Here is a 17366-nt window from a genome sequence, read left to right as displayed (position 1 = left end):
CCCAGTGGGGAGGATCTAAAAGAGTACATGGCTTTTCAAATCAACCTTAGTTATGTTGGCCAAAATTTTTTTTTTGTTTTGTTGTTGTTTTGAGACAAGGTTTTACTGTGTTACCTTGGCTGGCCTGAGATTTGTTATATAGACCAGACTGGCTTCAAGCTTGACAACCATCCTCCTGCCTCTGCCTCCTGAGTTCTGGGATTAAAGGTGTGTGCCACTAAAAGACTCCCCAGAACCAAAAATAGACTCGGGTACGACTCGACTCCCAAAGACACTCCAGAGACCTCTTGGCTGTAATAACATAAGTCAGGTTCTTTTTAATATACGAAGCTTCGGGTCAATGTGCCTCATGCAGGAGGCAGGGGTCATCAACCCTGAGACCTAATAGCTTAGTATTTTTAAAGGCAAAGGCTGGGGGGAGGGAGAGGGTTGTGGGTAATCACACATAATTGGTTATTTCAAATGTCTGTAATATGTGTAAGCAGATCTCACGAGAACTGTCTCTGGTTTCTGTGGCCTTGGGACCCAGTGTGAATGCTTATCTGAGCCGACAGACCATCTGGCTGAAATTTTAATTTGAAAGTCCTTGGGACCTCTGGGTGGGAGTTTCTCCAGAGGAGGCTAAGTCAGACACCACGGGAACAGATTCCCGGAACACTCAGTTGACCTTTGTTTCCCTGTTCTGCATCCCCTGTAACAGCCTTGGGTTAGCAAGCTAGCTGACCTGCAATTTTTAACTATTTGTATTCCTGTTATACTATTTAACTAACTTAAAATAACGATTTCACCACCATTCCCAGAAATCTATAAATGTTTTAAATATAGTGTTGCAAATATGTATTAAAAAAACTTGCTGGTTACCGGGCAGTGGTGGCGCACACCTTTGATCCCAGCACTTGGGAGGCAGAGACAGGCGGATTTCTGAGTTTGAGGCCAACCTGGTCTACAGAGTGAGTTCCAGGACACCCAGGGCTACACAGAGAAACCCTGTCTCGAAAAACCAAAAAAAAAAACAAAAAAAAAAACAAAAAAAAAACCCAACAACAACAACAAAAAACTTGCTGGGCAGGAAAGGCATGTGTGTGTGATCCAACTACTCAGGGGCCAAGCACTGGAGGTAAGGTCCAGCGCTGTAACCCTTGTCTGTATGCACAAGGCCCCAGGCCCTTCCCAGCATGGAAAACAATGTTTAAAGTAATATTGCCTTTTTTTTCTCTTACTTTATACCGTTTAAGTAATTTGCTATTTGCCATTAGTTGTTGAAGATTATAAATAATAAGGAAATACCATTTTTTTTTCTAGACAGGATTTCTCTGTGTAGCCCTGGCTGTTCTGGAACTCACTCTGTAGACCAGGCTAGCCTCGAACTCTCGAACTCAGAGATCCACCTGCCTCTGCCTCCCAAGTGCTGGGATTAAAGGCGTGCGCCACCACAGCCCGGCCCATTTTTTAAAGAATTAAAGTATAATTTTAGCCTTGATGTGCAAGCTGTGTTTAGTGGGCTAAAGGAGAAAGCCCGTGGGTCTGTTATTTCTAGTTCAAATGTGGTTCATCTAGTCAGTGGAAAAATGGAGAGAAAGGAATTACTATGTATTTTAGGTTAGGACGATGCTCAAGGGACTTGGGACACATGTTAAGTCTCCCTGTCACAAATGAGCAGTGTGCAGGATCTTGCAGAGTTCAGGGGCACAGGCCATTAGTTCCTGGGCTGGTGTTCTTTTTCTTCCTGTGGGCTGCTACCACAAGAGGGTTAGTTGACCATAGTGTATATAGGGTGGTCGACCATGGTGCTCTTCCTGAGTTTATGTATGGAAAGATCCTTTTTTTTTCCTTTCATCTTTATCTTCCTGATCAGGGCTAGTATCTAGTTCAAAGTTAGTCAATGTCTTATTAGATGAGTCTATACCAAAAATATCACTAAATCACTATGATGGTGACTGTACCAGAACAAGCAATTTCTTTCTTTTTCTTTTTTTTCTTTTCCTTTTTTTTGCCAATTTCTTTCTTTTTTTTCTTTTTTCTTTTTTTTCTTTTTTTTTTCTTTTTTTTGTCAGTGGGGGATTAGGAACTGAAAAGCCATGTAGTGTCTGAAGCTGCCACAATCCCTCAAAGCTCAAGCAAGCTCAAGCCAAGAGGAGCTTTCAAGCTTCATAGTTAAGCTATACTGGCCAATGTTTAACACATGTTTCTTAAATGGGCTATATAAGCACACTCTCCTACACGCTTTTGCACATTAACAGATGCAAATCAGATGCAAGAAAGACCTTAGTCTGATGCTAACTCTGTGCTTCCAGGGGCTTCCTCAGACAATGAAGACCCTAACCTGTTAACACATTTTACAACTCTGTGTAGCACTGAACAAACAGCAAAGCAGCAACAGGCCCTTTCTCACGGGAGCCTGGAAACTTCTTTGCTTCTTGGTGATGAGAATATTCCTTCATCATGCTTCTGCATGACACGCTGCCATGACGGTTCCTTCTTCATCTCCGGTACCGTTCTTATCTCCACGTCCACTAATTAAAATGCATTGAGTGAGTGGTTTTCCTCTTGTAACTGAGTCTGACTAATATAACAGGATGCTAGACCTGACTTCCCAGTTGCTCCTTGGAGCCTTGACAGATGACAAATGTCACCACTTCCTTGTTAAATGTTGGAACAACGATGTGACACTTGCTAAGAGATTAGGGAACTGGCATTGCATTAGTAGCTCTTGATTCGTTCCAAGTGAGGATGAAGAGGGATAAGGCAAAGGACTCAAGCCTCAGTGGAATGAGGGTTGTTTCTATGCTTTTCTGGGAAGACCGTTTGCTCAAGGGTTCAGGGAGGGAGCCTTCAGAGTTCTACATCTGTGAGGACTGGGCCTGAGGAGGGGTGAAGACTCAAGAAAGAAGAGGGACTTAGGTTATCTTGGAAGGCTCTGAAGGGTAAGTAAGTAAGGCAGAGCTAATACGGCAGGGGCTAAGGTGACAGAACAGTAGTAGTTGGAGGAGACCCTGCCCACTTCGGAGTCTATCACAGTCCTCATGGAGAGAGAAGATCAAACAACTGTGTATCTGTGGCTCGCTTTACCAATACAACAAGAATAACATGTTTCTTTTTTAAAAAATATATTTAAGATTTATTTATTTTATGTATGTGAGTACATTGTTGTTCTCCTCAGACACACCAGAGGAGGGCGTAGGATCCTATTACAGATGGTTGTGAGCCATCATGTGGTTGCTGGGAATTGAACTCAGTACCTCTGGAAGAGCAGTCAGTGCTCTTAACCGCTGAGCCATCTCTCCAGCCCGAATAACATGTTTCTTTTTTTTTTCTTCGAAACAGGGTTTCTCTGTATAGTCCTGGCTGTCCTGGAACTCACTCTGTAGACCAGGCTAGCCTCAAACTCAGAAATCCACCTGCCTCTGCCTCCCAAGTGCTGGGATTAAAGGCATGTGCCACCACTGCCCGGCATAACATGTTTCATATCCTATCGCCACCCCCTTCTCCTCTCCCTCAACCCAAAGAGGAGTTAGAGAGAGCTGAGGGGTAGGGGAAGAGGCATAGAACACACTGACCTTATCTTATTCCTTGTCCCTAGCCAGTTTCTCAGTTGGAAAGAGTTCCCAATTTAGGGTGTAGGGACATTTTCATTGGGTAAGGGTTTGGAGGTAGGTTGTTGAACAATGCCAGGATTTATGCCTTAAATTTTTTTTTTGTGGCTGGAGAATGGATGAGCCAATGGAAACGATCCTCCCAGTGGTTTTACAGGAACTGTCATGCTTTGAGTTTATTGAATTCTGTACCTGACACAGTGGGACTAGGATAAGGCCCCAGTGTCATTTAAATAGTGTGTAAATGTTTACAGTGCTTCCTGAGTAATTACCCATGGACTAATTCTAACCTAGAGAGTCACAGACATAAAATATTCATACCATTAATATACCATTTAATCAGTGTCTTAGTTATTGTTGTGAAGAGACACCACGACTAAGGAAACTCTTATAAAGGAAAACATTTAATTGGGGCTGGCTTGCAGTTTTGGAGGTTCTGTCTATTATCATTATGGTGGGACATGGCACTGTGCAGGCAGAGATGGTGCTGGACAAGCTGAGAGTTCTACATCTTGATCCATAGGCAGCAGAAGGAGATTGCTACACTGAGCGTATCTTGAACCTATATAACTTCAAAGTCCACCTCCATAGTGACACACTTCTTCCAACAAGGCCACACCCATTCCAATAAGACCACACCTGCTACAACAGGCCACACCTCCTAATAGAGCCTATGGGCCAAGCATTCAAACACTTGAATCTATAAGGGCCATACTTTTTCAAACCACCACAATCAGTACACATTTATTAAAACCAGCTGGGTTCTGGGCTATGAGGACAGCTAAAAGCTATACCTTCAAGAACATGCTGGCTAACTGGTTGGTTGTTGGAAAGCTGAGGCAGGAGAGTTACAAATTTGCAGACTTCAAGTTTAGCCTGTCTCATAAAACAAACACAGGAGTAAACACAAAACAAGCTTCCCCCTTTCTTTTTAATTTTGGGCCTTGTGCATAATAAAGGTCAGTTATCTATTTCTGAGCTACATCCCCAGTCCTACCCTGGGTGTCAGCAGGACCACAGCAACTTTGAGGCCAGCCTGGTCTACATAGTGAGTTCCAAGCCAATGGAGTCTATCAAAGAAAGAACCAACTTCAAAAGACCCAACACTAAAATAGTCCCCCAAATCATACCTCACCAACAATCCAGCACTACACATGAAAGCCTAGCTCTTGCTGTACTGGGTCGCATTCTGTTGATGACCCCAGTTGGCCAGAATACAGGACATATTGCTCTTGTGGATTAAAAACAAAGTTGTATCTAATGAATCCATCACATTTACTCTTACCAGTAAGAAAAGCAGGTTTAGGGCTGTAGATTTAAAATGAGAGGTAAAAGAAATGTATTATAAGATTTTCTGAGGAGGTGTGTCTTTTAAAGAGAAGCAGTCATCTTGCAGAGCCCTGCCAAGTGTTCTCCCACTAGCAAGCTGGGCCCATGGTGGAAGCAGAAGGAATGTATCTATTTAGTGATTCAAAGCGATCCAGAGGAAGCTCGGTACCCCATAAGGAAATCTTTTATAAATCTTCGTAAAAATAGATGTAGGAGTAACCTGATGTGGTCACTCATGCCTGTAATCTGAGAACTGGGAGGCTAAAGCATCAGGATCAGGAGTTCAAGGCCAGCCTGTTATATGTGGTGAGACCATGTTTCAACGTGGGTGGGGGACAAAAGCAAGCAAGCAAGCAAGAAAGCAAGCTTAAACCATCACAGTTAGAGTTTTTTATAGCTGTGATAAAAACACCATGACCAAAAACAACTTGGAGAGGAAAGGGTTTATTATTTCAGCTTACAGCTACATGACATTGTCATCACTGAGGGAAGCCAGGGCAAGAACCTGAGGCAGAACAGACACACAGAGCATGGGGGAGTGCTGCTTACTCACTAGCTGCTTGTGACTTGTCTTACACACTCACACAAACCACCAGCTCAGGGGTAGCCCGTCTACAGTGTGTGTGGCTCTTCCGCATCAATCACCAGTCAAGAAAATGCACCACAGGCTTGCCCGCAGACCAACCAATCTGGTAGGAGCATTTTCTCAAATGAGTTTCTTTCTTCCAAAAGGATGCTAGCTTGTGTCAAGATGGCATTAAAAACTATCCAGCATGGCCAACAGGCCATGGTCTTAACACAGGAATTTATATTTTTTTGGTTATTAGTTTTCTAAAGACTATAAGGCCACAGATATAGAAGAGAATCTGTGGAAAAATGACACGTGTACTCGAATTAAAGTACTATATGACCACAGCTGAAATAAGGGGTAACAACATAGTTTTAAATGTTAAACATGATGCTATCCCAAAGGCTGACATAGGCAAAGGGTGGATATTAACTCTTCAGACAGCGATGTTCAAATCTCTCCCAGAAAAGTCATTTTCCTCAAAGGCCTGTTCCTCAAGGAGTGTGGAAATGTCAATTGTTTCTGCAGTTTCCACTTCAGGAAGCTTTGATTCATAATCCCCAGGAATTTGTCCCTTACAGACTACAATAAAACTTAAAATTAATGGTGATGACATTTTGGATCTAAACTACTGCCTTCATGCTTTAAATAATTGCCTACTGTTCCCGTGTAAGGGACTTACGAGGTTTTTTTTTAACTTCATTTCTTTCTTTCTTTTTCCCATTTCATTTCTTATCTGTCACCTCCACTGCATAACTAGCTCTCTGACCCTTACAATGGAGTACTGGGTGATTCTCCCCACCCCCCTATGTTCTCCTTGCCCTTCCCACTCTCCTCATAGGACCCTGAGATCTGCCTCTGATTAAGCCCTTCCTCAAAGTCTACTGAGCCTCTGGCATGCCAGGCCAGTACTACCCACTCAGCTACAATCCTAGCAGGCACCTGCTCTGGATAACAACAGACTGAAGGGAAAGGAAACCTCTGAATAAGACGTTGAAAACCTTGACATGGGGTGGTCTTGTTTCCTGGCCTGTTATCTCCTGGACTCTTGTCCTACATGGCTGTGAGGGAATACATAGGGAGAAACAGCTCCAGTTGCAGGAAGTGCCCTCTGACCTTACCAGTTAAAGTGAGGGCTCCAAGAATGGAGGACACATCCTCTTAGTCTTCAGGTGGCAGGTTTCCTTCAGGGAATTTCCCAGTGCTGCCTAGAATGGAGTCATCAGTGTTGCCACAGCAAGTCCTTCCTTTGAGGCACGTTGAACATTAGTCATGGTATTTGCTCAATAATATGTTTTAGAGAGACTGGCTTTTACAGTCGGGCTTGATGGTGTTTGCCTTTAATTGTGCACAACCCTTGGGAGGCAGAGACAGGAGCAGCCAGAACTACATTGAAAGAATACTTTCCCCCTCCCCCAAAAAAGAAAGAAATGGCTAATAGGCATCATAGCATACAAGTGTGAAATCTCAGCACTCTGGGGCAGGAGTCTCTTGAGTTCAAGGTCAGCCAGGATTACATAGCAAGAGCTTGTCTCAGAAGCAGCTGTGAGCCCTAGCTTTAAACTATACCAAGACTGTGTATACAATGACAGTCAAAAAAGGGCTTTTACTCAACTGAAATGTCAATGATATTTTTAAAGAAACCAATCCTGTTAATATTTTTAAACTTTTTATGTGGGAAGCCATGGCAAGGCCTTCCTCTTGGCTAACACTCATCCTTGGCTCTCCTACCTACTATTCTTCTTTCTGCTTACCTTCCATGATTTACTTGTCAATTCTCAGAGCTTCAAACAAGGCCTCATAGCAATCTACCCTGGTCACCCTTCCTCCTGACCTTTAGATTTAGCCAACATCCTGCTAGATACCCCTGGTAACAGCAAGGCTTTGTGAGAACAACAGGTATAACCTACTTAGACCTCACAGCTGCAGCTAGTTTCCTCCACCTGCAAAGCCCTCTTTCCCTTCCTGCCCCTCCCCATATCCTGTTTTTAGAGTATATAACTGGTGTGAACAATAAAATCTTTGTCAACTTGATCCAACTGGACTTCTTGACTTGCTTTGCCTCTTTATTTTCTCAAGAATCTCAGTCCTCTCCACAAGGTCTGGGGGTCCCACTTGATTGTTCAGCTGGACTGGACAAGTGGCGCCCAACATGGGGCTCTAAGACCCCTGGAGGGGACCATCACTCCACCTTCGAGTGGCAGTGGAGACGGCATTCAGGACTCTGTGAGTCCCCCAAGGCTGAGATGGGCGTTTGATGAGTAATCAGGTGGTGCATTATATAGACATGGGTCAGAATATTTCTCAGCAAGATTTATTCATTTCAGGGCTTGAGGATTCCCTTGAGACCTGGGGAGCCAGGGTTGAAGAGAAAGACTTAAAGAGATTTTTTGATTTTCTGGTTTACCTTTGTCCCTGGTTCCCCCAAAAAGGAACCATTAATCAGAAGAAGTGGAAGAGAGTTGGTGATTGTTTACAAGATTATTATAAGACCTTTAGTCCAGAAAAGGTCCCTGTTACAGCTTTTAGTTACTGGAAGCTCATTCATGAGCTTTAATTCACCTATTAAAGACCCACAGTAATTGGCCTGATGTTCAAAATATCATTGAAGAGGGAGAGAGGGCCCTACGTCATAGTTTGCGCCCTCCTTCCGAATCCCCTTGTTCGCGACCACTCGAAATTACTGTCCAGAGGGTTCCCCACTTGTAGAAATTTCTCAAAGGCACCTTCAACTTTTCAAAATTGATTTTGAGAGTTTTACATCATGCACCCCAGTCTCACTCATCTCTCTCTATCCTCATATCTGCCCTTTGCCTTTGCAAACTCCCCCTCCCAATAAAACACACACACACAGACACACACACACACACACACACACGCCAACAACAAAAATAAAACAAAGCATAGAAAGGATCTCATCTTGTAGGCTGTAGTGTGTCTCACAGTACTTTTTCAAATATTCATTGCAAAGAGTCATTGGTCTAGTCTGAGGCCTTTGGCTTCTGTGACACCATCAATATTGGATCCTCACTGGGACGCCTCCTGGTTATCCAGGTGCTGCTCTGTGTCATGGAGATCCTGCAGTTTTCATGAGTCCCAACCATTCGCAGATGATATAGATGTTGGGGTGGGCCAATTCAGAGCCCTGGATCTGGGCCTGGGTGCTAACTGAGTGGTCAGTCTGCTGGCATTCCCTTATCTGCACCACCAGGGCAAGCTCTCCTGATCCACCTAGGCCGCCCAATGCCACCATTGGCAGCTCTCCTGCTCTCGTGCCCTGGGGACTAGCTCATTTGCACCCATGGCTCCAGAATCAGCTTCACTGTGTTACCCAGTCAAGGTTTAGGGTCCACTCTCCCAAATTTTATGGCCTGTGAGGGGGTGGGCCAGCTCTCCTGTTCTCATACCCTCAGGGCTGGCTCACCAGTGCCTTTGCCATCAGCCCTGGTGAGGTGCAGGGCCTACTCTCCAGAGTGTGATAGTCACTGGGGGGGCAGGGCTAGCTCTCTGGCTCATGCCCCCAGGCTACTGCAGGTGGTGAGTGTTGGGGGGAGGACATCATCCCTGCACCCACACCACCTCTCACCCTTGGGGGCTGGCTCATCTATACCTCTGCCACCAGAGTCAGGGTGAGGTGCAGGGCCCACTCTCCTGAGAATTGCAGCTAGTGAGAGATGGGGCCAGCTCTCCAGAGCACAGGGGCCAGTTTTGCACAACCCCTGCCCATCCACCTGGTCTCCAGCTGCTGCCCCAATCAGGAACATCTTCATATTCTTTAGTGGTAATATGAGCCACGGACAGCGACACCAACCTCTGCCTCTTTGTAGCCATAGACTCAGACATGGGCTTCGACAGCAGCTCAGGCTGGGACCTCAATATGGCCCCAGTTGGCAGGGCTGGCCGCTCACAACAGGCTACTTGTCTCCATCCTTGAGTCTCTGGTTGTATCTCTCTTCATAAAGTTCAAGTTCCCCCACTTCTCTTTCTCTCCCATCTGACTCTTGCTGCAGGCCAGCCACATGGATCACAGGGCCCTGGGTCCTGCTAAAGTGAACAAGGAACTGCCATTTGTTCTACCCTGGGCTGATATAAGAACACCACCACCGACAAGGTGTGTCTTTGCCCATTGCCAGGGACGTGGTTTATATATTTTATACTGCGTTTTAAAGTACTTTTTTTTTTTTTTTTCGAGACAGGGTTTCTCTGTGTAGCCCTGGCTGTCCTGGAACTCACTCTGTAGACCAGGCTAGCCTGGAACTCTCGAACTCAGAGATCCACCTGCCTCTGCCTCCCAAGTGCTGGGATTAAAGGCGTGCGTCACAACTGCCAGGCTTTAAAGTACTTTCTGAGACTACAGATATGGAAGGTTTATCTTGGCAGTGGCAGTCACAGCCCTTGGATGGCATGGCTGTGAATGCAGGCTTGTCATTGGGTGGCGATTCTGCACAGAATCCTTAGCCTTGTGAAGTCCTAAGTGCTTGCCAGGTTCTCTTGACTTGGGTTTTCTCAAACTGTTCCCTTTAAAAAATGTTTTAAAAATGAGATTTGTTGTTTTTAATTATGTGCCTGCTAGTGTGTGTGTGAGCATTCAGGTGCCTGTGGAAGTCAGAAGAAGGTGTCATATCCATCAGATCTGGAGTTGCAGAGGGATGTGAGCCCTTCCCCACCATATGGGTATTGGGAACTGAACTCCATCCTCTGTAAGAGCAGCAAGCGTTCTTAACAGATGAGCTAGCTCCCTAGGCCGCTGTTGCTTTTTTTGAATGATTTTTTTTTTTTTGCGGTGGGGAGAGGAAAAGAAAAATGGTCATTTTCTTTTTATTGTGCAAAGTGTTTAATCCGTTTTCAGCCATTTCATTTTCTTAAATTTGTGTAGTGTGAGTTTCTTTATATCCTATAAAAATGGAAGTCATTTTTGGGTGGGTGAGAATGCTCTGCAGAAAAAGGCATATGTGGCTAAACCTGATGACTCTGGGACCACAGAGTGGAATGATATAACTGGCTCTCACAAGTTGTGCTCTGTGTACCTCTACACATACAACTAAATAAAGTTACACACACACACACACACACACACACACACACACACACGAGAGGACATTTCAGATCAATGCTTCAGGCAGGTGGGCAGAGCCACACCTGGTCTACATTCTGACACTGTGGCCTTGCCACCCCCGGAGTCCTGTTTCCTAATCTCAGTTAATTGCCTCAGAAAGGGGGTGGAAGAGACAGCCTTGTGGAAGGAGCAGACGGCAGTTTAGTTTTAACTTTGCTGTACAAAAAGCAGAAGAAAATGCTTGATTCAAGGTGACACCAAGGACCAGGACTTGATTATTTTTTTGGTTAAATGTAGTGCCTGCCCTATATACTACTGATAAAATGAGACCCAAAATTGTTGTTGTTAGTAATCTGTTTAAACTCCACCTCCACAGTCACTTGGCAGCAGCCAGGTGTGCTCCTCCCCACAGTTACCTGGCAACAGCCAGGTAGGCCTGCCGACTATAAAAGGGGCTGCTTGCCCCCTCCGCGCTCTCTTGTTCCTCTCTTGCCACCTTGGCCCCACACCTGCAGGTTTCTCTCTCCCCTCCCCCCTTCCCTTCCCCCTCTCTCCACGTGGTCATGGCCGGCCTCTATTCTCTACTTTTCTGCTCTCCCTCTCTCTTCTCTCTCTCTCTCTCCTCTTCCCTATCTCCTGAATAAAGTCTCCCTCATGGAACCATCTGGTCTGCTGTGATCTGTCCAAGCTGCGTGTGAAAAATCTTTTCAGTTGTATTTGCCTATTTTGGCCCTTTACTGTTGCTTTATTGAAAATAGTTAAAAGGTTCATTGTGTGAAGTTTCTACCAAGAAAGGGCTCATGACTTCAGAGTACAGTCGTGACTTTAGAGTACAGTCCCAGGTATTTGGTTGGACTATTTTGACATTAACTTAAGAGAAAGTTGGCATATTTTGTTTTTCTTTCCCATTTCCAGGGGGTCAGTAAGATGGTTCAGCATAAGGGAAAACCAACTAAACAACAAACAAACAAAACAACAACAACAACAAAAGGTGGTTCATGGGCAAAAGCAGTTGCCATGCAAACCTGGTGACTTGAACTCAGGAACCCAAGTAAAGGTGGAAAAAGAAAGTGTCCTCTGACTGTCACACACATGTGGCTCATGCAAACACACACACAATAATAAATAAATAGATTGAAAATGCACCCAAGCAGTTCATGTAAGCCTGTGTGTGTGGTAGAGGTACACTTAGGGCCAGCTACCATCCGAGGATGCCACCTGAGAAGAGTACCTTAGACCAGGAGGCCTTGCACAGGAACATCTAAGCCCCCTTCTGTTTTAATGCTCAAGTCTAAATGTGTGGTTTTGCTGTAAATAACTACCTTTTCACTAGGAGATAATTTGTACTTTAGAAATGCCTTTTGAAAACACTTACTTAGCAAGTTTGTATCCATTTCAACCAGTGATTCTTTTTTTTAAAAAAAAAAAAATTGGTTATTTTTATGTATTTGCATTTCAAATGTTGTCCCCCTTTCCGGTTTCCACTCTGCAAACCCCCCATCCTACTCCCCCTTCACCCTGCTTCTATGAGGGTTCTCCCCCACAAACCCACTCCTGCCTCACCTCCCTAGCATCCCCCTACACCGGGGCATCAAGCCTTCACAGGACCAAGAGCTTCTCTTCCCATTGATGCCTGAAAAGGCCATCCTCTGCTACATATGCAGCTGGAGCCATGGATCCCTCCATGTGTACGCTTTGGTTGGTGGTTTAGTCCCTGGGAGCTCTGGAGGGTCTGGTCAGTTGATATTGTTTCAACCAGTGATTCTTAACCTATGGACCACAACCCCTTTGGGGGTCAAATGACCCTTTTACAAAGGTCATACATCAGATATCCTGTACATCAAATATTTACATTACAATTCATAACAATAGCAAACTACAGTTATGGAGTAGAAACAAACATAATTTTATGGTCAGAGTCACCACAACATAAGGAACTGTATTAAAGGATACCGTATTAGGAAGGTTGAGAACCATTGATTTAGCCATGTCTTAATTCTATGGCTGTGACAGCCACTCTGTAGACCAGGCTGGCCTCGAACTCAGAACTCCGCCTGCCTCTGCCTCCCAAGTGCTGGGATTAAAGGCGTGCGCCATCACTGCCCCAGTTTATGACATCTTATACTTCCGGGTAATAGTCTTTCACTAAAGGAACTCAAGGCAAGATCTAGAGGTAGAACCGAAGCAGAGACAACAGGAGCGCTGCTGACTGGCTTACTTCTCATGGCTTGCTTAGCTTGACTTCTCATTCTATGCAGGACCACTTGCCCAGTGGGCAGCACCCCCAGTGGGCTGAGCTCTTCCATATCAAATATTAAATCAGGAAAATGCCCTATAGATAATCTGATGGAGGCATTTTAATTGAGATTACTCCTTCCAGATGATTGTAGCATGTGTCAAGCTGGCAGAAAACCGGTACAAGCAACGTTGCTTAGATATTTTTTTTAAAAAAAGAGGCATATTTCAGCTCCAGTATAGTGGATATTGTTGCCATTAGCTCTCATTTTCCCAAAGTAGGCATTTTCCCAAGACAACCAAGATGCCATTTTGCATCAAAGAAAATGTACATTTCTCCAAAAATATTATGAAATATCTCGTCCATAGTCAAACTCCTCAAAATTGTTCTTTCTAGATCTTTTTTACATTTTTTTTTTTTTTTTTGGAGACAGGGTTTCTCTGTGTGGCCCTGGCTGTCCTGGAACTCACTCTGTAGACCAGGCTGGCCTTGAACTCAGAAATCCACCTGCCTCTGCCTCCCAAGTGCTGGGATTAAAGCCGTGCGCCACCACTGCCCGGCTTAAATTGGGTTCTTATCAAAGTTCATGTATTACAATTGACTCCCAATTGTTCCTCAACTTTCCTTGGACTGAGTCCTTAGGAAGTCCGGCTATTGTCCTCCAGCCTCCACTCTGGGCTGGGGTTAGATTTAGGTCACTTACTTCTAGCTTGTAACTAGTAAACAATGTCTGAACCGTCCCCTAGGTCACGCTAGAGTGACCCTCTGTTATGGTTCAGGCCCCCCTCTTTTGTCTTTTTTTTTGACTCAGAGGTCTCATTTACCACAGTTTGTCCTTGAACTCCATATATAGTCTGGAATGACCTTGAGTTCTTCATCCTCTTGCCTCACCTCCTGGGTACAAGGATTACAGATGTTCACCAACAGGCCTAGCTGGGGCCCTTTTTATTGTTAGAGTTTTCATTCATACATTTATAAGCTATATGTTCTGGTCTAAAAAAATCACATATATGTTATATATATATGTCTCAAAACTGACATGTTCGGTGTCATTCAATCATAAAGTATGGTTTTATATAGATAGACTTTGTGTTATTTATTTGCATGTGTTTTTCCTTGGTTTTATGTTTCTATAGAAACCTGCATTGTAGCTTGTTCTGCACAAGGCTTTTCTGGTTCAGTTAAATCCAAAGACTTAATCATTCTGACTGACATAATTATGTTTTCCTCACCAACTATTATTCTGCACAATTCTGATAGATGGAGTAGTGTTTCAGAGGCAGACAGAGAAAGAGCTTGCCACTTAGAAATTTGAGAGAAGAGGGGGACAGGGGAGTTTATAGAAGCAGGACTCTTTTGGTAGTTTAAGACCCAAGGTTAACCTGGAAGGCCCCCCCCCCTTGCTCAGGGACCAGGTAACTTCCTGGAATGCTGGGAGTTGTAGTTCTTGGGAAACAACAACACTGTAAAGCATGTGGGACCACTACCAGATAGACTTAAGAACTGGTGAAGTGGAGTGTACTCAATCCCCCGGAATCTCAGAGATCTGAGATGGTAGGAGTGGAGCTGCCCCCTCCAGTCCTCCAAGGTCTCCTGCTCTGAGACCACTAACTGAGAGGACCACAACACTCAGTTGAGAAGGCTAGGTACCTTTTCCCCAAAGGGAAGCTGAATTCAGGGCTTTGTTCTGGTTTGGGGCTTCCTGTGTTGGAGCCACTTGGGAAGAGTGAATCAGTCAGTATACATGATTTAATCAAGTACTTATATAGGTGGGTATTTATTAGGGTTAATTAACTTACAGGAGTGACTTTTACTTCTTAAATGATCTTGAGCCACAAACAGGAAATGGGAAAGCCTCCGGGTCATGAACTATAGCCAAGGAATTTGAACTCTTCTCACGTCTTGAGGAAGCCAGCAGTGGGGAGCAGCAGGAGGGTGGCTCCTGGCACTGCTGTGAACCAGGATCTGTCTCAGGGTTGGGCACTGCCCCGGCCTTCGGACTGGAGGACAAGTTCCTGGCCTTGCCCTTCCATTCTCTAGTTGAAATCGGTGTTAGGAGTCTCCCTTCTTCTGTGTAAGCTGAGAAATGCAGAGGGTGAGGCACTCTGCTGATTATTAATTTAGAAAGTTTAGCAACAAACTCTGGTGTTTTCCAACTTGTTTCCCTATGACTTCATCTTAAGCATCCTATAAAAGAACAATGTGTCTTCTTTATAACTACTTGCTCAACGTAGTTCCCTAAGGATCTGCTTGTTCCACATATGACTTCATCCACGCTGATCCCGTGCAGACGACAAATGTTAAAAAGCTCACAGTGTGTGGGGTGTGGCGGTTCATGCCTTAATCCTAGCATCTGAGCAGTCAGATCTCTTGAGTTCAAGGCTAGCTTAGTCTACAAAGAGACTTGTAGGACAGCCAGTACTACGTAGAGAAACCAGGAAGTTGTGAGGCTATGTAATAGCTGAATAGGAAATCCAGTGCAGTTAGCCATCTTGACCCTTTAGCCAGGCCTAGTTTACTTGCTGACTCATTAAAATGACTTTGAAAGAAATAACTGTAAAATATCCATAATGAAAAATTTAACACTCTTAATTATTTGTAAGTGTGCAGTTCAGTTCACATTGTCATATGGCAAATCTCCAAAAATTTCCATCTTTCATAAAGGAAACTCTCGCAGGGCAGTGGTGGCGCATGTCTTTAATCCCAGCACTTGGGAGGCAGAGGCAGGCGAGTTTCTGAGTTTGAGGCCAGCCTGTCTACAGAGTGAGTTCCAGGACAGCCTGGGCTACACAGAGAAACCCTGTCTCGAAAAAATAAACAAACGAACGAAGAAACAAACAAGAAACTCTGTACCTACGAAGCCTGTATCTTCTTGCCCCTGAGAACCACCATTCCATGAACTGGACTAGGTATGCTAGGTAGCCGTGAAAGGAATCCTATGGATGTGTCATTTGTGATTGGTTCCTTGCGCTAAGGGTAATGACTTCAAGGTTCACAGAAACGTGCAACAGAGGAGCCTTTAATTTTGCAACTATTTTTCCTTCTAATTCCTGTTATTTTATTTGATTGTTTTCAGGTGTTTCTATTCCCCTCTCCTATAAATGCTTTATTATTTATTTATTTATTTATTTATTTATTTATTTATTAGGTTTTTCTGAGACAGGGTTTCTCTGTATAGCCCTGGCTGTCCTGGAACTCACTCTGTAGACCAGGCTGGCCTCAAACTCAGAAATCTGCCTGCCTCTGCCTCCCAAGTGCTGGGATTAAAGGTGTGTGCCACCACTGCCCGGCTTAAATGCTTTATTCTTTATCTTTGGTGTTTATTCTCCTTTTCTTTTTTCTTTTTCATGATTAGGAGTAAATATTGTGTTTATAGTTAATAACAATGTATTTTACTCTTTGTTTAGAGATTTACTATCTTTTATTTATGTATATATGTGTATTAATGTCTCTGTGTGTGTGTGTGTGTGTGTGTGTTTTGTGTGTGTATGTGTGTGTTTGTGTATGTTTGTAAGTACCCATCAAGGCTAGAAGAGAGAATCTGATCTCCTGGAGTTGATACAGACACTTAGGAGTCACCTACTTGGGTGCTGGGAACTGAACTCGGGTCCTCTGCAAGAGCAAGAAGAGCTCTTAGCTCTTTGCAATCCTCCTGCTTCAGTGCACAGAATGTTAACATTTCAGGCAAAACCCACCACCCATATTTCAGTAAATTTCTAAAGTGTGCTCTGATCAAATATAGCCTTTCTTTATCCATCTCGCCTACTTCCAACCTCTAGGGTTTACTATTCTACATTTAGATTGAGTATTTAAAAAATTCTCTACATGAGAGAACGCTTGATAGTTGTCTCTCTTTCCTGCTTATTGCATTTAGTAGGATGTCTTCTAGTTACATTCATTTTGCTTTAATTGTTAGAACTTCATTCTTCTTTAGGCCAAAGAATGATATCACAGACCTCAGTGATTATATATCTTAGCTATTGTGAGCAGTGCCGCATGAGCATGAGTGGTCAGGGTCTCTTTGGTGTGTTGATTTCATTTCTTTTGGACTTATAGTCAGCAGTGGTATACCTGGGATCATGGGGTAGTTCTATTCTCCTCCCTTCCTTCTTCCCTTCTCCTTCTCTTCTTTCCTCTCTCCCTTTTTCCCTCCTTCCCTCTCCTTCCCTCCCTCATTGTCTCTCTCATCCTTAACTCATTCCCTTCTTCCCTTCCTCCTCGTCCTGCCCCCATTTTTCCTTCCTCTCTTCCTTTCATTCTTGCGAGTCAGTGTCTTGCTATGTTGTTCAAGATGGCCCCAAACTCATGATCCCAGTGCCTTAGCTTCCCAGGTGTTGGGATCACAGGCTTGCAGCAGAATGTACAGCTGTATAGGGCATTGTAAATGCTGCCTGTCAGTAGTTCATTGAAGAGGAAAAAAATAAATTGCTTTCTTTCACCTTTTTTTTTTAATTGTGAGAAGCCAACACCTCAGGGTAGCTTAGTCAGTGTAAAGAAACCAAGAGGAATTCCTTCACTATCACGCCTTGAAAGATCATCATACAAACATGAACCAGCAAGGACTGGATGGAGACTTTCAGCAAT

Source organism: Grammomys surdaster, unplaced genomic scaffold, assembly GCF_004785775.1.
Source record: "Grammomys surdaster isolate TR1022 unplaced genomic scaffold, NIH_TR_1.0 126163, whole genome shotgun sequence".
Classification (NCBI taxonomy): domain Eukaryota; kingdom Metazoa; phylum Chordata; class Mammalia; order Rodentia; family Muridae; genus Grammomys; species Grammomys surdaster.
This window is presented reverse-complemented; position numbering follows the sequence as displayed.